General features: G+C 35.8%; 1 protein-coding gene and 1 long non-coding RNA gene across 5 annotated transcripts in view; one reads left to right on the forward strand and one right to left on the reverse strand.

Annotated features, from left to right (window-relative positions):
• SOCS5 (suppressor of cytokine signaling 5) overlaps positions 1-23257 on the reverse strand; it is an 83928-nt gene that overhangs the window by 8237 nt on the left and 52434 nt on the right. The window lies entirely within an intron of this gene.
• Positions 168-13759, forward strand: LOC140685705 (uncharacterized). The gene is made up of 2 exons (XR_012059051.1): positions 168-248; positions 13373-13759. It is a non-coding gene; the product is annotated as an uncharacterized lncRNA (long non-coding RNA).

The following is a 23257-nucleotide window of genomic DNA, read 5'->3' on the forward strand; positions in this document are numbered from 1 at the left end:
AACACTGAACCTTTGGTTCAGTTTTATACACAGAGCATGAAATTGAGTGGTTTTTTTTTTTTATTCCTAATCTGGAGATGGTTGCTAGATTGCATTGTGACAGAATATTCTAATTTAAAGAAAGACTATTATGGTTCCACACCCCCCGGGGACAGAAAGTGGATTTTTCTTGACATGGGGAATGCTATGTGGGCAGCTATAATACTGGGAAGCAAAAAATACCGATAGTGATTCACAGAAGAATCCACGTAAGAATCAGGAAGGCATTTAGATAATCTTAATATTTACAAAGTCAGTGTTGAGGTTCTTTTATTTGTCTTGTTAAATTTTTGGAAATGTGTTGAGCTGAAACCCTTTGAGAACTAAATTACAACTCTTACTTTATGGTTTTATATAAAGTTACACAGGCCTCTAAAAAAAGTGTTAAATGTCAATTGTATTGATTCTAGATTGAAAGTTCATTATCCATTACAATCTTTCACATCTCTGCATCTGCATAGCTATCCTTAAAACTATCCAAAGCAAATTTCTAAAAAGTCATTCCTTCCCTGAAGGATATTATGATTATAATTTAAAACTGGTTTTATAATACTGTAGTAAGTTATATAGCATTTGTTGAAAAATGATATTTAACAGGATAAGCTCTAAATCAGAATTTGGAAAAATTAGAGGTCAAATTCCATTCCTATAAAAATTTACATATATTAAAAAATTAAAGACTATAGTCAATGGCCCTCTTATTGCCATAGGTATCTATTACAAAATTTCCACAAAACAAAATAACTGAAATAGTTCCTAGGAGTTCATTTCAGTGGGACTTAATCCACACTTCATTAGAAATAAATTTAACAAGTTTTAAGACTATATGGCATGCCATAGTGGGTAAAGAGGAAGAATATGACCCAACTAAAATCCTTCCTCTACTGTTTAGTCTGTCTAGACTCCTTACTCAGTCATGATAACACTTTTCCAACAGGAAGCCCTTCAGTTTCAGTACAAAAATTGGGACACATGGACTGATTAAAGTATTGCTGTGCCAAACTCAGGTACAAGAGGCAGCTTAGGAGATTCAATTTTTGATGGATATTTTGGTGACATTTCAATAAGTTTTAGAAAAAATACAGTATCGACCATTGAAGATTGACCTTGAAATGCAGGGATGCATGGCTTGTCAGAGCTATAGTCCCTTAAAAGAATCTGAGAACCACTTGGGTTTTTAAAAAAATTATTTTTCAAATTGTTATTTATACACTTTACTGTGACATGATCTAGGTTATGTAACTGGATGCCTATTTCTTTTATACTGCTATTTAATATTATATTCAACCATATAAAATTGCTGTTTTGTGGGTAGTGGTCATATAATTCAACCTCCAAGTTACAGTATTAACACTATACATAATATGTTAACACAGCAGACCACGTACATGTGCACTCAAAAAATGTGGAGCCCCTGACCTAGTACACTCAGACACTTCTTTCCTATCAGTAGAGTTATACTTTTACTGAGTTAGTTATGTTAGCTTCCAGACCTGTTCACGCCACTTGTATTTATCATTGTAATTAGGTGATTTGTTAATTAATCTAATAAAATGTGGGGGAGTGGGGAAGACTGAGTTGAATGACTCTGAAATTCTCAATAAGAGTGAGATACTTATGCTGTTGAATTAGGTACAGGCAAGAAAATAGTCTTAAAAATTGGGAAAAAATATTGCAAAAATTTACAAAGATTCTAAACTCAGAATGCATCAAATGCATTAAAACTCTCAAACTGGAAACCTTAGATGGTATATTATAGGTATGGTTCCTGAAAGATAAACAATATGGAACTGCAACTAATGGACCTACTCACAAAGAAAAGGCCTTTGCCCCTTAATAAAAAGACTGATGAATGAACATGCAGTCATATTCTTAGAGTAAAATATTTAAGGTATGCAGCCCTTTTTATGATTTCTGGCTTTATTAGTTTTTGTAAACTACTGGTCCTGATTGAGTCAAAGAGGCCTTCCTTAATAACCATTTAATTAAAACTTATAGTAGTGCCAGGTGGGAGTAGCACAAAGTCCTAATGATAACAGACATGATCTAGATTAAGAGATGGTGAGCAAGGAAGACTTCTCCCTGAGGAGGTGGTATTTCAAAATTTTGTCCTGAAGGATGAGTAAGGATGAATTAGGACGGTGTCCTACAGGCAGAGGGAACAGCATTGGCAAAGGTCCTGAAGCAGGAATGATCATGGCATGAACAATGGCTGAAGTGAATATGGACCAGCAAATGAGAGAAAGAGTGCCAAGATGAAGCAGAAGAGGCAGGCCTGTAATCCATGATCAGAGAACAAGGAAGGATGTCAATACTGCACAAAGACTACTACAGAGGTCCAGTAAGAACTTAACTAGAGTAGTGATAGTGGAGACAGATTTGAAATGTTTAGAAGTCAAACCTACAGGATTAATGATTGATTTCAAATAAGGAATGAGGAAGAGGGGGGTATCAAAAATGAATGCCCCAAGATTAACATACAGAAATCAGTTGCAGTTCTTTACACTAACAATGAAATATTAGAAAAAGATAGTTTAAAAAAAATCCCTTTTAAAATCACATCCAAAACAATAAAATACTTATGAATAAATCTGACCAAGGAGGTGAAAGACTTATACATGGGGAACTACAAAACATTAAGGAAATTAAAGATGATTTAAAGCAAGGGAGAGACAGCCTATGCTCTTGGATTGGAAGAACCAGTATCATTAAAATGGCCATACTACCCAAGGCAATCTACAGATTTAATGTGATCCCTATCAAATTACCCAGGACATTTTTCACAGAACTAGAACAAATAATCCTAAAATTTAGATGGAGTCACAAAATATCCAGAATTGCAAAAGCAATACTGAAGAAACAGAATGCAGCTGGAGGAATAACCCTCCCAGACTTCATACAATACTACAGAGCTACAGTAATCAAAACAGTGTGTTATTGGCACAAAAATAGACATATGGATCAATGGAACAGAACAGAGAACCCAGAAATAAACCCAGACTTTTGGTCAACTAATTTTCGACAAAGGAGGCAAGAACATATAATGGAGGAAAGACAGTCTCTCCAGTAAGTAGTGTTGGAAAAACTGGGCAGCAGCATGTAAACCAATGAGCTTGGAACACTCCCTGACACCATACACAAAAATAAACTCAAAATGGCTTAAAGACTTAAACATTAGACAAGACACTATAAACCTCCTAGAAAAAAACATAGGCAAAACATTCTCTGACATAAATCTTAGCAGTGTTCTCCTAAGGCAGTTTACCCAGGCAACAGAAATAAAAGCTAAAATAAACAAATGGAACCTAATTAAACTTACAAGCTTTTTTGCACAGTAAGGGAAACCATAAGCAAAACAAAATGACAACCTACGAAATGGGAGAAAATATTTGCAAATGATGTGACTGACAAAGGCTTAATTTTCAGAATATATGAAAGCTCATATAACTTAATAATAAAAAAAACCCAATCCAAAAATGGGCAGAATACCTAAACAAGTAATTCTCCAGTGAAAACATACAGATGGCCAACAGGCACATGAAAAGATGCTCAATATCGCTAATTATCAGAGAAATGCAAATCAAAACTACAACGAGATATCACCTAACACCAATCAGAATGGCCATCATTAAAAAGTCCACGAATGATAAATGCTGGGGAAGGTGTGGAGAAAAGGGAACCCTCCTACACTGCTGGTGGGAATGCAGTTTGGTGCAGCCATTATGGAATACAGTATGGAGATTCCTCAAAAAACTAAAAATAGACTTATCATATAATCCAGCAATTCCACTCCTGGGCATATATCTGGAGGGAACTCTAATTTGAAAAGATACAGGCACACCAGTGTTCATAGCAGCACTATATACAATAGCCAAGACATGGAAGCAACCTAAATGTCCATCAACAGATGATTGGATAAAGAAGTTGTGGTATATTTACACAACGAAATACTACTCAGCAATGAAAAAAAGAATGAAATAATGTCATCTGCAGCAACATGGATGGACGTGGAGATTGTCATTCTAAGTGAAGTAAGCCAGAAAGAGAAAGAAAAATACCATATGATGTCACTCATATTTGGAATCTGGAAAAAAAAAAAAAAGAAAAAGAAAAAAGAGGACAACTCTACAAAGAAAGACACGCAGACATAGTAAACAATGTTATGGTTACCAGGGAAAGGGGATGGAAGGGATAAATTTGGGAATTTGAGATTTGCAAATGTTAACCATTATATGCAAAAATAGATAAAAAAGCAAATTTCTTCTGTATAGCACAGGGAACTATATTCAATATCTTGTAATAACCTTTAATGAAAAAGAATATGAAAACAAGTATATGTATATATATGCATGAGTAGGACATTATGCTGTACGCCAGAAATTGATACACTGTAACTGACTATACTTCAATTTAAAAAGAAAAAAAAAATGAATGCCAAGTTTCTGGCTTGGGCAAATGGATGGAAAGAGATGCTATTTCAGAGATAGAAAACACAGTAGACAGAACAGTTCTGGCAAGTGAGGGGTTGAAGAGAGTTAATAAATTCAATTTAGAAAACGCTGCAGTTGAGACTGTCATTGAGACGTCCAGATGAAGCCTCATTAGTCCATTAGTGTATATTCATATAATGGATTACTATACAGCAGGGATCAATCTATACCCGTGAATCTCAAAGGCATAATGCTCAGATAAAGATATGATACAGATGACATGTAATACATTATGAATCAATTTATTTTTTAAATAGGCCAACTCCAAACTGTGCTGCTTAGATATGCATATGTATCTAATAAGAATATAAAATGCAGGTAAATGGTTACCTATTGTAGGGCAGGATAAAGAATTAGGGAGAGATATGCAGGAGGCTTCTAAAACACTTAATTTCCTATTTGTCTGCCTGCGTAATGGGTACATGGTTTTTACTTATGAAATATTATTCAGACTGCACTTACAATGTTATGCACTCTTTCCTGTATACAATAACACTGCCTAATAAAATTTAAAAAATCATACAGCCACATTTTGACCACAATGGGAAAAATCAAGTATTAATCAAAAAAGCCACAAGGAAAATAAAAAGCTCTCACAACGCTTAGGTAAAATAGGAATTTAAAACTGAAAATTATAGGCTATTCAGAAAATAGCATATTAATATTTGGGAGATTTTTTTCTCTGTATGGCGATTTATCAAAATGCTCTTAAAGGATGGAACTGATACTAAAGTTTGACCAAGCTAGCACATGCACACGCAGAAGAAAACTAGTGGCTTGTTCCATTTTGACTGCAACGTGTGAAACAACATTCTGACCAAAAGAACCCAGAGTGAAAGGCAGGTATCCACAGGCCCGGGAATGTTTTGGTGTCTATACTCTATGCCCACCTACTATGAAAGTCATAACCCTTTGTGGAGGCTTGTATACCACTCAGAAATGTTCTGATTTCTAGTGGGTCTATATGACTAAATTCTACTTCTTTTCTGGAATACTACTTTAAACCAGTTAGTCAGTTAGGAATGTATTTGGAATCACATGTCTAATTTCAAGGAATGAAGTTTAAGGAGTTCTTGTATTTCTTTCTGCATATTAAGAGAAATACAGTAGTACATTTTAAAAAAGAAAAAAAAAAAGAACATAAAATCAAATTAAGCCACAGTGTTATAGAAGCTTTGCATTAACCTTACCCCCACAAAAAAGACAACTTAAGAGCGATTTCTTTTTCTAATTAAAAAAACCCCAAGTATTTAAAATTTGTATTTCCGTTTCTTAAGTTTTACCCACACAATTCTAATTTCCACTGTCATGCAGGAGGGTGCTCCAGGCCATAAAAATCCCAGACTCCTAAACGCAGATTACTGGTAATGACGCTGCCCATGCTTTGCTTAGGGCAACATAATGAAAAGGGCACTGGCGTGAGATAGTCAGTTGAGGGGGTGGGGTGAGGAGGAGGCTGAATTCCAGCTTTACTGCTTAAGAATGCTGTGAACTTCGATGTTTTCCTTTGCATTTCTGAACCTAAATTTCCCTCTTGGTAAAATGAGGATAACAATACCTACCTCACTTCTTGGGTTGGATGTGAGGATTAGAAACCATATCTTTAAAGACTTTCAACTCATAGGAGACACTCAAAAGACAATTGCTTTGAAAAGTTACCAGCACTATCTAGCATAAAGCTTTAGCTTTTCTGTCTTTTAAAAAATAATTCTCCCTTTCACTTCTGGTCCATGCCACAAATGTCAGTCTCTTCCTATGTACAACATCTGCCAGACTGCAAGTTCTGTTAGTTCTATTAGTCATTTAAACTGTATTATTTCCTAGGAAACAATATGGGAATTTCAGTGTTCCCCAGCAGCCGAAGCTACAGCTCATCTGCAGCCTAAACCAAGCATAGCTGATCTGTATCATACTGGGCAAGGCCCAGGAACATAGTCCTCATTCATTTTTCTGCTTCAGAATTCCTTTCTAGTCTGTAACACTGCCACAATTTAAATTTTACCACATAGATACTGCACACCAGGGAGGCATAAAATCCTGGTAAGTTATGCTCCATTTTCTATGGAGAAAGTATCTTACATAATATACTAACAAATATACCATTCACTGAAATGTTTCTTACCTGGCCAGCATTATTGGCACACCGTGGTGGAACACAAGGAACCTGTGCTTTCGCTTCAGAGAGCCCAAAAATCAAATTCAAATACTCACTGTGTGAAATCTAAGTTTCAGCCTTCCCATCTTTAAAAAATGAACAACTATCCCTCTCTTGTAAGGGTTTTTAAGAGGACAACAAGACATAAAGGTAAGTATAGTGGAATGTATAAAAGGGGCTCAAAAGTGGTAGCTTCTGTCATACAACCTTTCCAAGGCAGGAAAAGGTACAGTTGGTGGTAGCAGCGAAAAGCAAAGCTGTTCTACGTCTAGAGGGAGATTATTGATAAATTAGCCTTGCCTTTATCTCCTGCCTCAGGGGAGGCTACCGCAGTCAGGCAAATCAAGCAACTTTACTAAGCACTGTAACCGTATGTGATCAGGGCTGTCTTGGCACTACCCCTACAGATAACGTTTCCTAGAGCCCAGGGCATCATCCCCCAGCACCTGCCTCCTGCCCCCCAGAAATCTCCCTTAACACCAAATGGTAAGTTAAAAACAAAAACCAACAAAGCCAAACAACTTTCAGCTGAGGAACTTAGTGGATCAAGCTACTACACTGGCTAGCCTTAATCCAGAAAAGAATCTCTGATTTGGGACTGCTTAACAATGAGCTCATTGTGATCCTGCTAATAATTTACAAAGAATATTCAGTTATCAGTGGTAAGTGAGCAATTGTAATCTGGATGATTTCCTGCTCTAGGAAGGATAACTATTTGTAACCATAGTAGTTTAGAAGAATCACAAGAAATACAAAGACTCTAAGGACTAAAATAAAATGATTTTTTAATAACAACACTTTCCTTCTACTTTTATCTAAAACTACTTAGAATACATTTATCACGCTTTTACAAACTAAAGGATACTTTAGGAGAGTACTCTTCAATGCCAAATTATAGGCTTGAAGAAAACCAAGAGGGGAAGGAGGGAAGAAAGAAGGAAAATATAATCAGGACAACTTCCTTTTTTAAAAATTTAGATTCTCTACCAGCCTGAGTAAATAGAAAATTTAAATATCTCAAAATTAGTCTATACTTTCGAAAGCTATCTGGGAGGAGTACTGGGAGAAGTGAAGACAAACAGGATACCTTATAACCATTTAAGAAAACTAATTTCAAGAGAAGCACATTGATGAAAATTATAGACAGAAACTCCAAGTAATACGCCCCAGTTTTGTGTTATATATTACCCTGTAACACACAATTTTATTTTTAAAAAATAGGACAATCAAAAAACCTTCACCCTGTTAACAGAACTGAAATAAAACAAGTAATATTAGAAGCTGAGAAACAAGTAATATGAAAAGATAATAAAATATATATTCACTTTAACATTTACTGATACTACATGCAGAAGTGCACTGGAGTTTAGAAACTGCAAATGAGAAAGGAGGCGTGGTTATAGAGATGAAAGGCAATGAGCAAGTATATTAACCAGAGCAAGAGAAGACCAAAAAGCATAGAAAGCCTAGTAGCCTGGAGTCACAAACTATATGGATGCATAATGTCAGACATAAAAAAAGGAATGAACATAGATATAAAACAAAGATTTAAAAGAGACCATCATGACAAACCTTAAGCCAATAAATTAAAAAGCTTTTTAAAAAGAGATGGCTAGATTTTTTAAAAAATATATAAATTTTCAAAACTGACTCAACAAGAAATAAGAAAGTAATAGCCCATAACTCTAAAAGACTTTGAATCAGTAATTAAAAATCTTTGCATAAGGAAAGCATTACCCTAGGCAAGTGTTCCAGGCAGAAGTCCATCTGTCCAGCAACAATGATTTCTAATCACCAGTGATCAGAGCAAGAGGTTAGGGTCAAAAGAGAAGCGACCATCCAGCACAATAATGCAAGAAAAAGAAATAAACGCATAATTAAATGGAAAGGAAGAAATAAAACTGTCCATTTTCAGATGACATTGCCCACAAAGAAAATCCTAAGGAATCTTAAACAAACTCCCCCTCCCACCACAAAAAGGAAAAGGAAACCCAGCAGGGTTACAGGATACAAGATCTATTTGCTAAAAACAAACATGTAGAAACTGAAATTAAAAGAGATGCAACAAAGAATTTGACCTTAAAGGGCAAATAAACAGACTAATAGGACATTTCCTTAAAATAATGCCTTTACCCAAAGCACTAACTTCTGTATGCTCCAGAAGGATGAGGTTGAAATTGCAGGGAGAGAAATATGCTAGGTATCCTAGTTACCACCACCTTTCTACTTCCCCTAGGGGGCGGTGAATGCGGTCTACAATCCACTCCAGAGCCACAGCAGGTCCATCCCTCCTCTCTATCTCCACTGCCCTTCTCCCAGGATCTATTTTCCTCATCATTTGCATGTATTACTTCTAACAGTTGCTTAAATAATACACCTTCCTCCACCCTCACTCTCCTCTAGAACATCGTGCATACTGAACCCAGGATTTCAAGCAGCTAAGAAAAAGTCAAGGGATTCTATGTCTGGCTACTTCTTCTACATTTTAAGAAGTCAACACAAAAACAGTAACAAAACAACAGTTAGTATTATAATTTAGGAATATAAAGGTAACAGCTGAAATCGTGTCACCTGGAGAAACAAGGAAACCAAATGGTTATTTTTATGTACACAGTCTTTCTCTAAAAAGGAGAATTCTGAGTGGGTCACTCTTCAATCAGTCTAAAGACAAAAAACAAAGAAACCCTGAGGGAAAAAAATTAATATTTCAAATAGTTAAAAATGTAAATAAACAACCAAAAGAGATTTGTGAAGAGTCTTTCATGGGAGATGTTAAAGGGGATAAGCAACTCTCTGTCTCCAGCCAGCCCCGGTAGTCTTTCCTATGCAAGCAACTGCATTAACTAACCTCAAGGATCTGTGACTTTTTTAAAGATATTAGAATTTAAAAAATTAGCATAGCATTCCAGAGACTCGAGTTATTTAAGGTCTACCAGTAGCACATCAGTTACAACTTGATTCCTAACCATACTACTGTCCAATTAAACTAAAGTACAATCCTCATGTCCAACATGCTGAGTTATCTACATCTTCTCATACTCTAGAACTAGTCATGTTTCAGCCAGGTGCTAATTTAATGTTCAGTTTAAACACTACAAGTTTAGTGTCAGCTTCAAAAAAACCCAAAAAACAAAAAACCCTAATAAAAGCAGTATTTTCTGTCAACACAAACTTTCCTATGCAGTTTAAGACATATTTACTTCCATAAACACAGCTTAAAAAGATGGTTATTTTACAGATAACAAAAAAGCAAGTTTAAGCAGTTTTAAAGATGAATCGAACAGTTTAAAGAATAGTTAATTCTCAATATTCTTTGATAATGAAGGAAGCAGTACTTCATGACAACAAAAAATTCTTAAGATATTCAGTCAGATCTGAAATGAAGTAAGATTTCCTATCTACTTAAACTGTTCGCATTACAATTGTTTGAAGTGTAGCAAGTAAAAATAGTCTGTTATTGCTTGCAGGTAGTCCTGGAAAACACTTACACAAGATAATTCATCTTGTCAAATAACAATAGACTAATTCTCACAATAAAATGTCAAACCTTTCAATTAAACGCTTGGATCTAATGTGAATGAACCATCCCACAACTGCTATTTCTAACTAGAAATCACAAATATACATAAATCAAAATATTTTAAATCTCAGTTATTATGTTGAAAGAGCTAGTTTAAGGAGTATCTAACCAACCAGAGATTTTCTGTGCTCTATTTCTTATCAGATTACTTCACCAGAAAGATTCATATGTGGCTTGTATTATTGACTCCCTACAGATAGAGTACTTTACCAGAATTACAACTTAACAGTATGCCCTCAACTTTCATCAAGAGTTTACAAAATAAATGGCCTTTATATTATTCCATATTCTATAAAAATAGTATCAAAGACATCATTCCTCATATAAAGACCCACACACAAAAATTCCTCTTTGACTCTACTGCCAAGATTTCTCTCTTAAGAAAACTGATAAGCTTTCTTTAAGCAGAGAATGAGAAACAGATACTGCATAGTTCCTCCTCTTTTCTGTTACTGCTAACAGGAATTTCTGACAGATTTGAAGATGCCCCTCCCACTCACTTGCAGAAGTCTAAATCAATTATTTTACTAAATGTCCATGTGTGGGTTCATTATCTTTTTCTTCTTTTTGGAAGTAGATGGGAATAAAAGTTAACAGATTTTCTGAAACTAGAAAACTCTATACACTTCTGGGTCTAAAATTTAATAATCTCAAATGTTCCTGTATAAAAGGAATGAGTGAGCATTTCAATGGATTGTAAAAACAGACTCACCATAAATAAAGTAGTAAATATAAGAAACCATTTGACCTCTCAAAGAAGAGATGGGAAAGCCTATTTAAACAAAATGCTGAAGAAAAACAAAAGGAAATTATCAAAATGCTAAATGACTTAACATTTTAAACTTCTGCATGTCAAAAACATGCCATAAACAAAATTAAAGAGCAAATGATAAGCTGGATAAAAAATTTTCAACATATAACAAAGTGTTAATACATTTATAAGACAATAAAAAAACAGCTCAATGGAAAATAGGAAAGGGCATATCTAGAAAAAAAAATCACAAAATCAGATACATACTTCACCAATAAACATACGAAAAAAAGTCATTCTTAGAATTTATCAAACATCCAAACTGAAGTGTGGTCATAGCTGAGTTTTTCAATGTCATGAAACAGAATACATATATTATGGCATATTTATATGGTGGAAGAGTATACATACAATGCATCAGAGAAATAAAAATGTTACACTCACATGGATGAGTAGCACAAAAATAAGTCAGACACAAAAGACTATATATTGACGTATATGCATATGTCTGTATATATGTATACAGAAGAGGCAAAAGTAAACTACATTATTTAGGGATACACACATGGGTGGTGGAGACAAGTGGGGTTGGACGGGAAGGGGCATCTAGCAGGCTTCTGGTATACTGGCAATGTTCTGTTTCTTAATCTGGGTGGTGAATATGCTTTATTTCTCATAAAAGTATACCTTTATGTTTTACTCACTATGCTATATATATATATATATATATATATATATATATATATATATATATATATATATGTTGTATTTCACCATAAGAAGAAATAAAGAGCAAAAAAGAAGTGTAGACAAGAGAAAGAAAGCAGAAAGCAGTACTTGTTGCAGGCACTAGGAAGTTACTACCCCCTCAGTTATCTTCAGTGAAACTCAAATCATCTCTATACTAAACTATTATTTCTCTCATTACACTACCTTTATGATTACTGTATCATACTGTATCTTAAGATAATTTCTAATTATAAGAGAAACACTCTTTTGCGAAGTTTTCCTTCTACTTGACTCCATATGGTTATAAATGTTTTGCTATCTACACAAAGAGCCATTCTGAGAGAAAGCCATAAATGCTTGGCACAGCAACTCCAACTAAACGTTCCACTAAAGGAAAACATGAAACATTCAATTACACACGACTAGATTACTTCAAATGTTATGAATTAAACTACAACTTAAATAGTTAATTCAATAAGTTAAGATATTTAAGAACACAATGCTCCTTGGTATGACATTATTCTGCCACGATATCTATTTGTACTAAAGATGTTGTTCTTTATGAAAGAATGTAAGTTCTTGCCCCTGTTTTGCATCTTACTAGCTACGTAAGGCAATCTGGATTCTGCTTTCTTACTTAAGTATGGGAGAAGAACTTCAGTTTCCTGGATGTAATTTATGAGTTACATCCATTTAACTAATCTAGCCCCTTCAGTTGAAATGAGGCTAATGGGCAAACACTTATTTGATTTTAAGGGTTTTTCAGGTATGGGGAAACTATGAGAACATATGTTCTTGCCTTTCCAGTTGTAATCAGGTATTTTCTAGGACCATTTCTCACCTTCTCAAGCACAGCTGGCTGTGTAGGAGAAGCACACATCTGACCCACATTCCACCCACTTTTTGGTCCACTAATACCCTACAAAGTGTCTCAACTTGGCTATTCCTCATCACACCTCACATTCACCATATCTTAAGTTAAATCAAGAATTCTCCCCAGAAAGTGAATATTTCTGTATGTGCATGTATGACTGCAGCATTATTCTGTACACCAGAAATGGACACAACACTGTAAACTGTATTTCTCTCTCTCTCTCCCTCTCTCTCTCTCTATACATATATATACACACATTTTTAAAAAATTCTCCTCAAATTAGGATAGCAGTACACAGTTCTATGGAATTTCTTAGAAAATTTTTATTTTACTTTTCCTCCACTTGACACCATTATATTTAATGTTACCTAGTTCAACAGTTTCTTTTTCCAGAATGGCTCTCAAATTTACCTTTTTTCCTGCACTTTCACTGCCAGTAACCTTGTCCAGATTTCTGTTGCCACATTCCTAGAGTTCTGCAACACCTTAGTTTCTCCTCACTTCCTACTTGTGACACCACCAGACTCACTTCCTTTCAGGAACATTAAACAGTCACACACAGCTTCTTGTGCCTGACTTTCTATTCACTGTTATCCATAATTATGCCCCATTTCATCCAAACTTAATTCTCCTTACTCTAAAACACCTCCATTACTTTGTCCTTCACCATGCAATTCTATTTTTAATATATGCATTAAGTTCTAATTTCCCTAAAAGAGTTTATTGCTAACACCACAATGTGTTCTTTTCTCAGATCCTTTCAGCATGTTAATTTTATCTCTACAACTATACCAAAAGATTTAAAAGACAAGGAGGTCTTATACTGCTTCCTGTAACTCGAAACACCTAGGGGAAGAAAAGAAATTTACATCCAGATTTTGAGAGAGAAGACAGAACAGTGTCAGAGCCAAGGTGCTCTATTCTATTCTGCTGCTTCGGTCTCGGCTCAGTTAATTGAGTAAATCAACAGCTGGTCTGTAAGTTGGCTAGAGAAGTATGACTCACCAAACTTCCAAACTGACCAATCAGCGGCAATGGGAAAGTATCTATGAGATTCTATTTAAACCATGGGACATGTATTCTATTTAAGTAACTATCTGAAAACTTAATCAGAATTTTAATAAAAGAATTTAATTGCTAATCTGCACTGTGTGTTTAATGGGCGAGAGGCCAAAAGCCATAATTTTCTAGGCATCAGTCATATTACTGGCAATCAAACATCCAGTAATAATTACTGTCACTAAAACAACTTCCATCTGATAACAAAGGAAGTCAGGTGATAGGAATGGAGCTAATTTTCCTCACTCCACCCATATATAACCTTTTTCAATGCTAGAGAAACTTCATAAAAGCAAAACCAGCAGGCCACAGCTGTAACAATGTCTTTCTCATTGTCTAGTCCTGGTACAACCTCCGCATTGCACAAGGATCGGGATTCACAGCTTGTACCCTCCTGTGTCTTTAACACATCATCAAGAGACTCTTCATTACAACAAAATTATATTTTTCTTGTGAAAAGCTACTATATTTCTTTATAATTCCACTCTTGTAACTATTTTCCGAATTTGACACCAGGATAAAGTTTTTCACATTTATTTTTCATAATTTATTTTTCAGTTTATACTTCAGAAACTGGGGTTGGGAGGGGGCATTACCTCCTATGAAAATAAGTTTCCAATATAGGTGACTGTTTTTATCTTCTTTGCACTTGTGTTAAATTTCCTTTCAAAAGGTAAGTAGTTATGTGATTTGTGTCTGGGGGCAGTTGTGACGAAATTACAATACAGTAATACACTCTTTGTGCTAAGAATATCTGTAGAAAACAGAAATCTCACAGAAAACCATGTAACACAGCAGCTCAAGCATCCAATGATAGATAAAAGGACAAACAACGTGAGATTCTATATATATAACAGAATACATTTGGCCTTAAAGAAATTCTGACACATGCTACAACACGGATAAACCTTAAAGACCTTAAGCTAAGCGAAGCAAGCCAGTCACAAAAGGGCAAATATTGTCTGATTCCTTTAAATAAAATTCCTAGAGTAGTCAAATTCATAGAAAGTAGAATGGTGGTTGCCAGTGGCTTGGGGGAGGGAGTGACGGGGCATTAGGGTTTAATAAGTACAGAGTTTCTGTTGGGGAAGATAGAAAAGTTCTGGTAATGGATGGTGGGGAATGACTGCACAACAATGTGAATGTACTTAATGCCACACTTAAAAATGGTTAAAATGGTAACTTTTATGTATATTTTACCACAATTTAAAAAACCAGCATAACACAGAGAATATACAACCTTTTAAATAACTGCGCTCTATCTGGGTGGTCAGTTTTGAGGCATTACTGGAAAGAAGCCATACCCTCTACTATTGGCAGTGTTCACTTCTCTCCACAAAGTGGAGAAAAAAAAAAGTTAAGTCTAAGAAGTGTTTATATAAGCAGTTTCCCTGTTCACACGCATATTTAAATAGTCACCTGCTTACGTCTGATAATTTTGCTATAATTTTCCTGAATACCTTTAGAAGTCCACGATCTGGTGAAGAGAGCAAATGAATTATAATACAACCCAAAAGCTAATTAGAGTGCTGTCGAGAACACAAAGCACAAAGCAGCGACCTTTAGCTAGGGAAGTGTGGCATGCTGCTGGGTGTACCTTTCTCCCTTTCTTCCATAATAATACAATTAGCTGGTACAGAGCCATCAAGAATAAAGACTATTTCCAGACCTTCCTTAGGACCAGTGACATGTAAGCAGATATGTAGTGCTGGGGCTTTAGGGAAATTTTAAAGAGACAGCTCACAAATGCTCTTAGACCCTTTTTTGTTCTTTGTACGCCACACTGTGTAAAACAGTGTGGACAGGCAGGACAAGGGTTAAATCTGAGAGATTCTGAAGCTGTGAGGTAGAAATTACTTCCCTCATGACTTCATAGAGCAGAGCTGTCACTTCAGCCCTACACTGCAAATTCCACTTTTACAGGAGAGAAATAAATTTCTCTCTTGTTTTTAGACCATTGTTATTTTGAAGGTTCTGTTCCTTGTCACAGTTCCTGATCCTAACAATGCGAGGGGTCAGGGAAGGCTTCACAGAAGAGGTGATTCTGAGCTAGGTTCTAAAAAATGAATAATTTTGTGCCAAGTAGAGAAAGGCATTTCAGGCAGAGAGAGTGCAACAGACTCAGGAAAAGGGTCTGGCTTTCAAAAGGTGAGGAGTAGTTCAGATGGCTAGAGTACAGGGTAGGTGGAGTGAAGTAAAAGAAAAAGCAACCTGAAAAGCTGGGAAGAAAGACTAAATGGTCTTACATGCCATGCTAAAAAAAGGTGCTTTTTATTCCTGAACTTGGTTGTATTAAATGACTGTGACTTCACAGATGATTCTCTGCATAGTCTAGAAGCGCCAAATGGCTCAGTCAGAAAACAAAAAAATGTAGATTAAGGTATGGTGAGGACAGGGTCAGGGAGAAAAAGGAAACCTCGTTTCTATTAAAGGCACACTATTATTTCCGTAAATGCTGAGGGCTAGAAGAAATAACACCTGGCACAAAGAAAAGATTGAGAGAGTTAAGGGAGAGGTATATAAACAACACAGAAAAAAGGGAATATTCATATAATTTGGCAATGACTGGTTGAGGTAAAGATTAGAATCTGCCTTTTAAAGTGAACTGAGGTCAGTGAATTAGACTATAATTATGACCACCTGATAATAACACATTTTTATTATATGCATATACCTATGGTTTCTTTTCACAAGTGGCTGTCAAAAGTTATTAAGTAACAAATGAACGTCATCTAGTCTATAGTCAGAACTTGGTATTTGATAATCAAATATCCTACCCTATCAAAGAAGAGTTATAAAAATGATGAGAGGAAAACAACCAGCACTCTTTAAGGTTATTAAGAGTTTTAATTTTTATTTATGCAAGTAGTATTCTTTTATTTTTCTGCAATAATCATGTATTATTTTTGTAAATTTTTAGTTTTAGAATTAAAAAAACCACCAATGCCCCATCAAAAAAATAAAAAACAGCACCAAACTATTACCTCATAAAAGTATCAAAGACAAATTACTGAGAAGGAATATAGTCTGTAAATCCAGAATCCATTAATTATAGTCTCCAAAGTTTCAAAGATCAGAAAAATTTTTTTAAAGTCTCTTAATGTTTCCATTATTTTTGTTGCTAGCTCTTCCTAAACATTAAGGACTGCATTTTAGCCTTTTAACAAGTATTTACTACATGTTGATCAGGTTTATTAAGTAGAAAACTGTAGGATGTGTTTTTTTATGTTTTATCCTGATATTCCTGTTTTCAATTGGTTTTAGAGTATCTCTGATATCTTTGACCAGATTATAGGGTTTATCCCTATAGTACCCTCTGGTAACAAGCATCAAATAAGCTAAGGAACCCTGTGAGAAAAGATTTAAGTTTTTAAAGGGTGAGCTAGATGGCTTTCCTAATTTAGACTTAAATTTAAACCTGTAATTCAAATCATCTGTATCTAACTTTGCTTGAAAGACTGTAGTTATATCACATTTTAACCCTTGAATTTCATATGATATCCCTTACAATAGTTATTCTTTATTTATAAAATAATTTAGGCAAAAATAGGACTCCAACGGGCAGAGAACTTTGACCCATGTAATTCTTTCTCAGTGAATGCACATTACAACGATAAGACTTCTCCAGTAACGATTCACCACATCATTTCTAAACACTGTATAAATAAAGCTAACAGTGAAACCACCTACTGTGAAAGCCAGTTATAGGTTCACCTGACGCATCACCCTATAAAAGCCTGTCATGGCCCTAGCCCTTGAAACCAAGAAAGAGGATTACGGTAATTGTGACTTCTAGGAACACAGAAAGGACACAGATGCTGGCAAGCATCTACAGCTGTTAGAATATTCTCAAAGGGGTCAAGCCTACGAAAGAGCCGCGCTAGTTCCTCCTTATCCCACTAGGTTCCCAGACTCTGGCTGGATCTCTTTCCATCCACCCTCCATACTGTTACAGTGAGCGCTCTAAATATAATTTACTGTTGAAAAATTTTCAGTGTTCTCTACCCTCCGAGAGATAAAACATAAATTCTTTCAAGTGGCATAAAGCGTCATTGAGAATTTGGCCCCTGCCTGTATGTTTTATTAGCAGTGTTTTTCCTTTTTCTTCTTTCCTTCCAAGTTCTAATCCTGTTAACACTGAACTACATAGGCGTTTCCCCGAACATACCAGGCTTCCATCTGCATGCTTTTTCAGGCGCTGCTGTTCTCCCTGCCTGGAATGCCCTCCTTCTATTCTGCCATAACTGGCAAAAATTTGTCAAGTCTCAGTTCAACAGTCATATTCTCTGTCAAGTCTTCTGAGACTCTACCAGGCTCACTGAAGAGCTGCATCTCCAGAGGTGTGTTGGTAAACTAGTCTCAGAAGGAGGGAAAAGCCCTGTTACAGTCAGTGCTGCTATAATATTTGTTTGGAAAACTCAAATTTGTTTCACTGTGCTTGTTGTACTAGGGAGCAACATAAGCACTACACGAATTTCATTTGCTTCTGTGCCGTTAAACCCTAGATGAATGCGGAAACCTGCACCCAGCTGCTCTGAGCAGGAATGCACAGCACACACAGACCTCAAACACCTCCCGGCTACCTCAGCTCACCTTCTGCCCAGAGCCACACCCAGCCACCTCTGCTGTTAACTCCTCCTCAGGTTTCAGACACCTTCCTTCCACCACTGCACGATAACTCACAAGAGGCAGCCTCTCCCATGCCCACTTCATAAGCAACCCTTGGGTCGTTTTCAAGGCAAAGCACCGTACTTATTATAGTATCTATTTTTTCTTAACCATTTCCATTTTAACATGCAAAACATTTTAACTAGGTTCCCACTTTTTTTAAAAAAAATGTGTTTCCGAGGAAGTTTTTGAGTGTTGGGCCCAATCCTATTTTCCGCTAGAGTTGATGATTCTCAGGAGTGTGCATGTCATGTCCCAGCAGAACTGACTGTATGTATGCAGCAGTCACGAATTTCTGTGCTGTACTTACCACCACAGATGACTTCAGACATTAACAGGTTCTCCAGTGTAGCCTATCTCCAAAACACTATAACCACAATACTCTGTACATATCTTTTTCACAGTAATTTTTTTGGAATAACAACTGTTTCCCTGTTTGTTTCAGTAGGCAATAGGCTCCTTGAGGGTAGGGGGCCTCTTCACCTTAATATTGACATTTCCTCAGCAGTATTCAGCAATCAGTATGTGTCTCACTAATGCAGATATCACAGAGTAACAGACTTAAAAGTTAATATAAATAACGATAACTATAAAGCTAAATTCCATAATGGAGAATATTTGCTCTGCCCCACCCCCCAGCCACCCTATCAGTAAAAGGAGAGATGGGATTTAAACAGTCTTTTTTTTTTTGAACAGTGTTTCTAACTCCAAAGTTTATCACAAAAGATAATACTCCAAAACTAACCTACAGATACCCACTAATCTAATGTACTAAACTTCATATACTTCAAGGAATGTGTGGATTATGGACTAATTAAAAAAACAGATACTGGAGATGTGTTCTAATAGATTTTTTTTTCTGATTGGTAAGTTTATATAAAATGTCTTACAGGGGTATGCAAATTAAACTTAGTGATACATTTCACATTTTTATTGTGAAAAAAATAACATTATACAAAATAGGACCTATTTGCCAAATATGGGCCATTTTATCCAACCAAACCTCAATCTAAGCCTGTATCAAAAGTTATGCTTAAAGTCTAGGGCAATTAGCATTAATATCCTAAAATTTAAAATACAGAGTATTATATAAATAGTAGTTACCAGAGGATAAGTGATTTATTGGCTGAAAACCACATCTAAATTGATTTCTTTGCACACACACACACTTAAACTTTTAAAATTCATAGTATTTATATTTTAATTAATGTTACCTTGAATATAGGAAAGTGTGACTTTAAAACTAAATGTTAGTGACTTTAGTAAGAAAATTAGTTCTTACTCAGCATACTGCTATATGTCTCAATGGTGAAAAGTTATTTCAGTTTCTTACATTAAAGCTTTGCTGAGAAACTAAAACATACCTAGTTCTTGTGAAGTCCTACAGCATAGAGAAGTGGTGCTCAAATTTAGCATACATCAGGTTAACAGAGGCTCATCAAAACAAATGACTGGGCTCCATTCCCAGAATTCTGATTTAACTGATCTGAGGTGGGGCTAGAGATTTTGCATTTCTAGCAAGTGAGTCTGCTGATGCTGGTCCCAGGATCACACCTTGGGTCTCTGTTCAAATCCCAGCCTGTCACTTACTATCTGTGTTCTCTGGACCTAATTTAAGAGTTTTACTGCTCAATTTCCTCATGTCTACAAGGGGGCAGTTGTCAGAGAATTAAACAAATAATATATTTAAAGTGCTCAGAACAGGGTGAGGACTCAAATGATAAGGACACAGGCTGGCTGAATAAATGAGTGCCATACTTAAAAGTACACAATACAGGGTTCCAGTGCCAGCTAAAATAAAGTAAAAACACTCCACCCTGTCTCTCCTACTGAATACAGCTATAAAACCTAAACAGAATGTATGAAGTAGCTATTTAAAGACTGACAAGTAAATGGTAGCAGGCAGACTATGGAAGAATTCAAAGCACCACAGAACTATGGGTAGGTTTACTTTTTTCCCTCTTGTATCCTGCCACCTGGACTGGGTAAACTTGGAAGTGGGCATGAATGTAGACACTGTTTTAGGAGAAGACCTCTGTCTCAGGCGTGGGCAGAAAAGGGATCTAGCAGTAACAGCAGGGGGCCCGTAGGTATAGAAAAGTCCTAGGGAGGGACTCCTTCCTCTCCAATCCCAGAGCTGCGGTTTCAAGAGGGCAGGGCAAACCTCTCTCCCAACTTTTTTTTTTCTCCTCTCTGTGCTCCCACCACTTGTCCCTTGATGTGGGCACAATCACAGGAAGTGAGCACAGCAGACAAAGCTTTCTGGCTGGAGGATTAAAAAGGGGGAGATCCCAGGGAAGTAGAAAGCATAGGGGAAACAGATGAGTGGGAGGAACTCAGAAGAGCGACTCCATAAAGTTGATTATGAATGCCTGGGCTCACTCCAGAGCTGAACAGGCATGGATCTTATCCTAACAGCAAACCAAAAACTTTGAGAACTGAACAAAGAGATAGTCACTTATCTCAAACTGTCAGTGGGCAGATCCAAACAGCAGAGCACTGCAGGCTTTGAAAACTGAACTAATATTGAAATCACAATGCACAGAAAGCTAGCTGCATCCTGCAGACTAAACCAACAGGGTCAACTACTTGCTAAAACATAAAAATGAACATTCTCCATTGAATTTAAGCAAGACCTAGGGTCTCATAATACTGCAATCCAAAAATTACCTGGCATATGAAGAACCAGGAAAATCTCAACTTGCATGGGACATTAAACAGACAACAACACTGAGACAACACAGTTGTTGGAATTATCTGACAAAGGCTTTAAGCAGCCAATATAAAAATGATCCAAGAATGGCAAACACTTTTGAAATGAATAGATGGTTTTGGCAAAAAAACCAGAACCAAATGTAAATTTTAGATCTGAAAAACACAACAGCTGAAACAATTCACTGGATGGCCTCAATAAGCAAAATGGAGATGACAAAAGAAAAGTCAGTACATCTGAAGACTGATTGATAGAAATGATCAAATCTGAACAATAAGAAGGAAAAAAAAATGAACAGAGGCTCAAGGACCTCTGTGACACCAAAAGGTCTAACACTGGTGTCACTGGCATCCTAAAAGGAGAGTCAAAGAGTGCAGTGCAGAAAAGCATTTGAAGAAATAATGGCTGAAAACTTCCCAAACTTAGCAAAAGATACATTTACATATAGATTTGAGAAGCTCAGAGAACCCAAATAGAATAACCCGTTAAGAAGTCCATGCCTAGACACATTGTAGTCAAACTGATAAAAACTAAAAGCAAAGAAAAAATTTGAAAGCCAGGGAAAAAAAAGTGATGCATTTCTTGCTTTGTTTCTTTTCGCCATATAATTCTACATGTAATTTGTGGGGTTCACATATCTCTAAAGTTTATTCTCGGGCCCAGAGGTTCAAGGATCACAGATTACAACTATTGCCTGGATGGTCTTCCTAGACCTAATGACTGCAAGTCCTCATTTCACAGCTGCCTGACATAGTACGGGAATTTTTTTACTTTCACATTGTAATAGTTACATTGCTGCACAAACCTTAACTATTCCAAAAGTCAGCAGCTAAAAATACCAAAATGTAGTATCTCAGGCATGTATGTCTTCTAGGGGAACAGTGATTTGAATGAATGTGAATTTCTCACCAGAACATTAAGTCCAGAAGAAAATGGCATATTTTTAAAAGACTGAAAGAAAAGAAATGTCAACACAGAATTTCCACATCCAGGGAAAATATCCTTCAGGAATGAACGCAAAACAAAGACACTCTCAGGTGAAGGTAAAACGAAGAAAATTCAATGCCAGCAAATCAGCTCTAAAAGAACTACTAAGTGGCAGAAGGGAAATGGAACATTGGAAATGAAGAAGAACAAAGAAATATAACCATCTAGGTAAATACAATATAATATCTTTCTCTTCTTGCATTCTTTTAAATATGTTTGGTGGTTGAAAGCAAAAGCTGTAACATTATCTGATGGGGTTTTCTATGTATGTAGATATAACATATAAGACAATACAACAAAAGAAGAGGAGGGTAAAGAAATGTGTAGTGTTAAGATTTTTACCTCCCACTTAACTGGGAAAATACTTTTCCTAGGTAGACTATAAGAATTTAGATATTATAATCCCTAGAGCAGCCACACATACCCACACTAACACTACAATGAGATATGTAAAAAACACAACAGATATATTTAAGTGGAATACTAAAAGTTCTTCAAATAACCCAGAAGAAGGCAAGAAGGGGGAAAAAAAACAAACACCAAAGTGAACAAAGAGAGAGCAAATAAAATGGTGGCACTAAATCCAAACACATAAGTGATGATATTAAATGAAAAGCAACTAAACATACCAATTAAAAGACAAAGATTATGAGAATGGATTAAAAAAATATGAACCAATAATAATATGCCACTTACAAAAAATTTACTTCAAATATGATGATATAAATAGGTTAGAAGTAAAAGGATGGAAAAAGAAGTATCATGGAAGTACTAATTTTTAAAAAAACTACATTAGTATCAAATAAACTTCAAAACAAAGAAAATTACCTGGCATAAAAAGGGACATTTATATGATGATAAAAGGATCAATTCACCAAGAAGACACAATAATCCTACATGTGTGTGCACCTAACAACAGGGCTTCAAAATACATGAAGCAATAACTGATGGAACTGGAAGGAGAAATACATAAATCTCCAATTATAGTTGGAGACTTCAACACTCTTATTTCAGTAATCTATATAATTAGTAGACATAAAATTAACAAGGATATAGAAATGAACAACACCATCAACCAACTGGATCTAACTGACATTTACAGAACACTCCACCCAACAAGAGACGAGTTCACTTTCTCTTCAAGTACGCAGAGAATGTTCACCAAGATAGATGTTATCCTGGGTCATAATACAAATCTCAGCAAATCTAAAA

The sequence above is a fragment of the Vicugna pacos genome, chromosome 15 (assembly GCF_048564905.1).
Source record: "Vicugna pacos chromosome 15, VicPac4, whole genome shotgun sequence".
Taxonomy (NCBI): Eukaryota; Metazoa; Chordata; class Mammalia; order Artiodactyla; family Camelidae; genus Vicugna; species Vicugna pacos.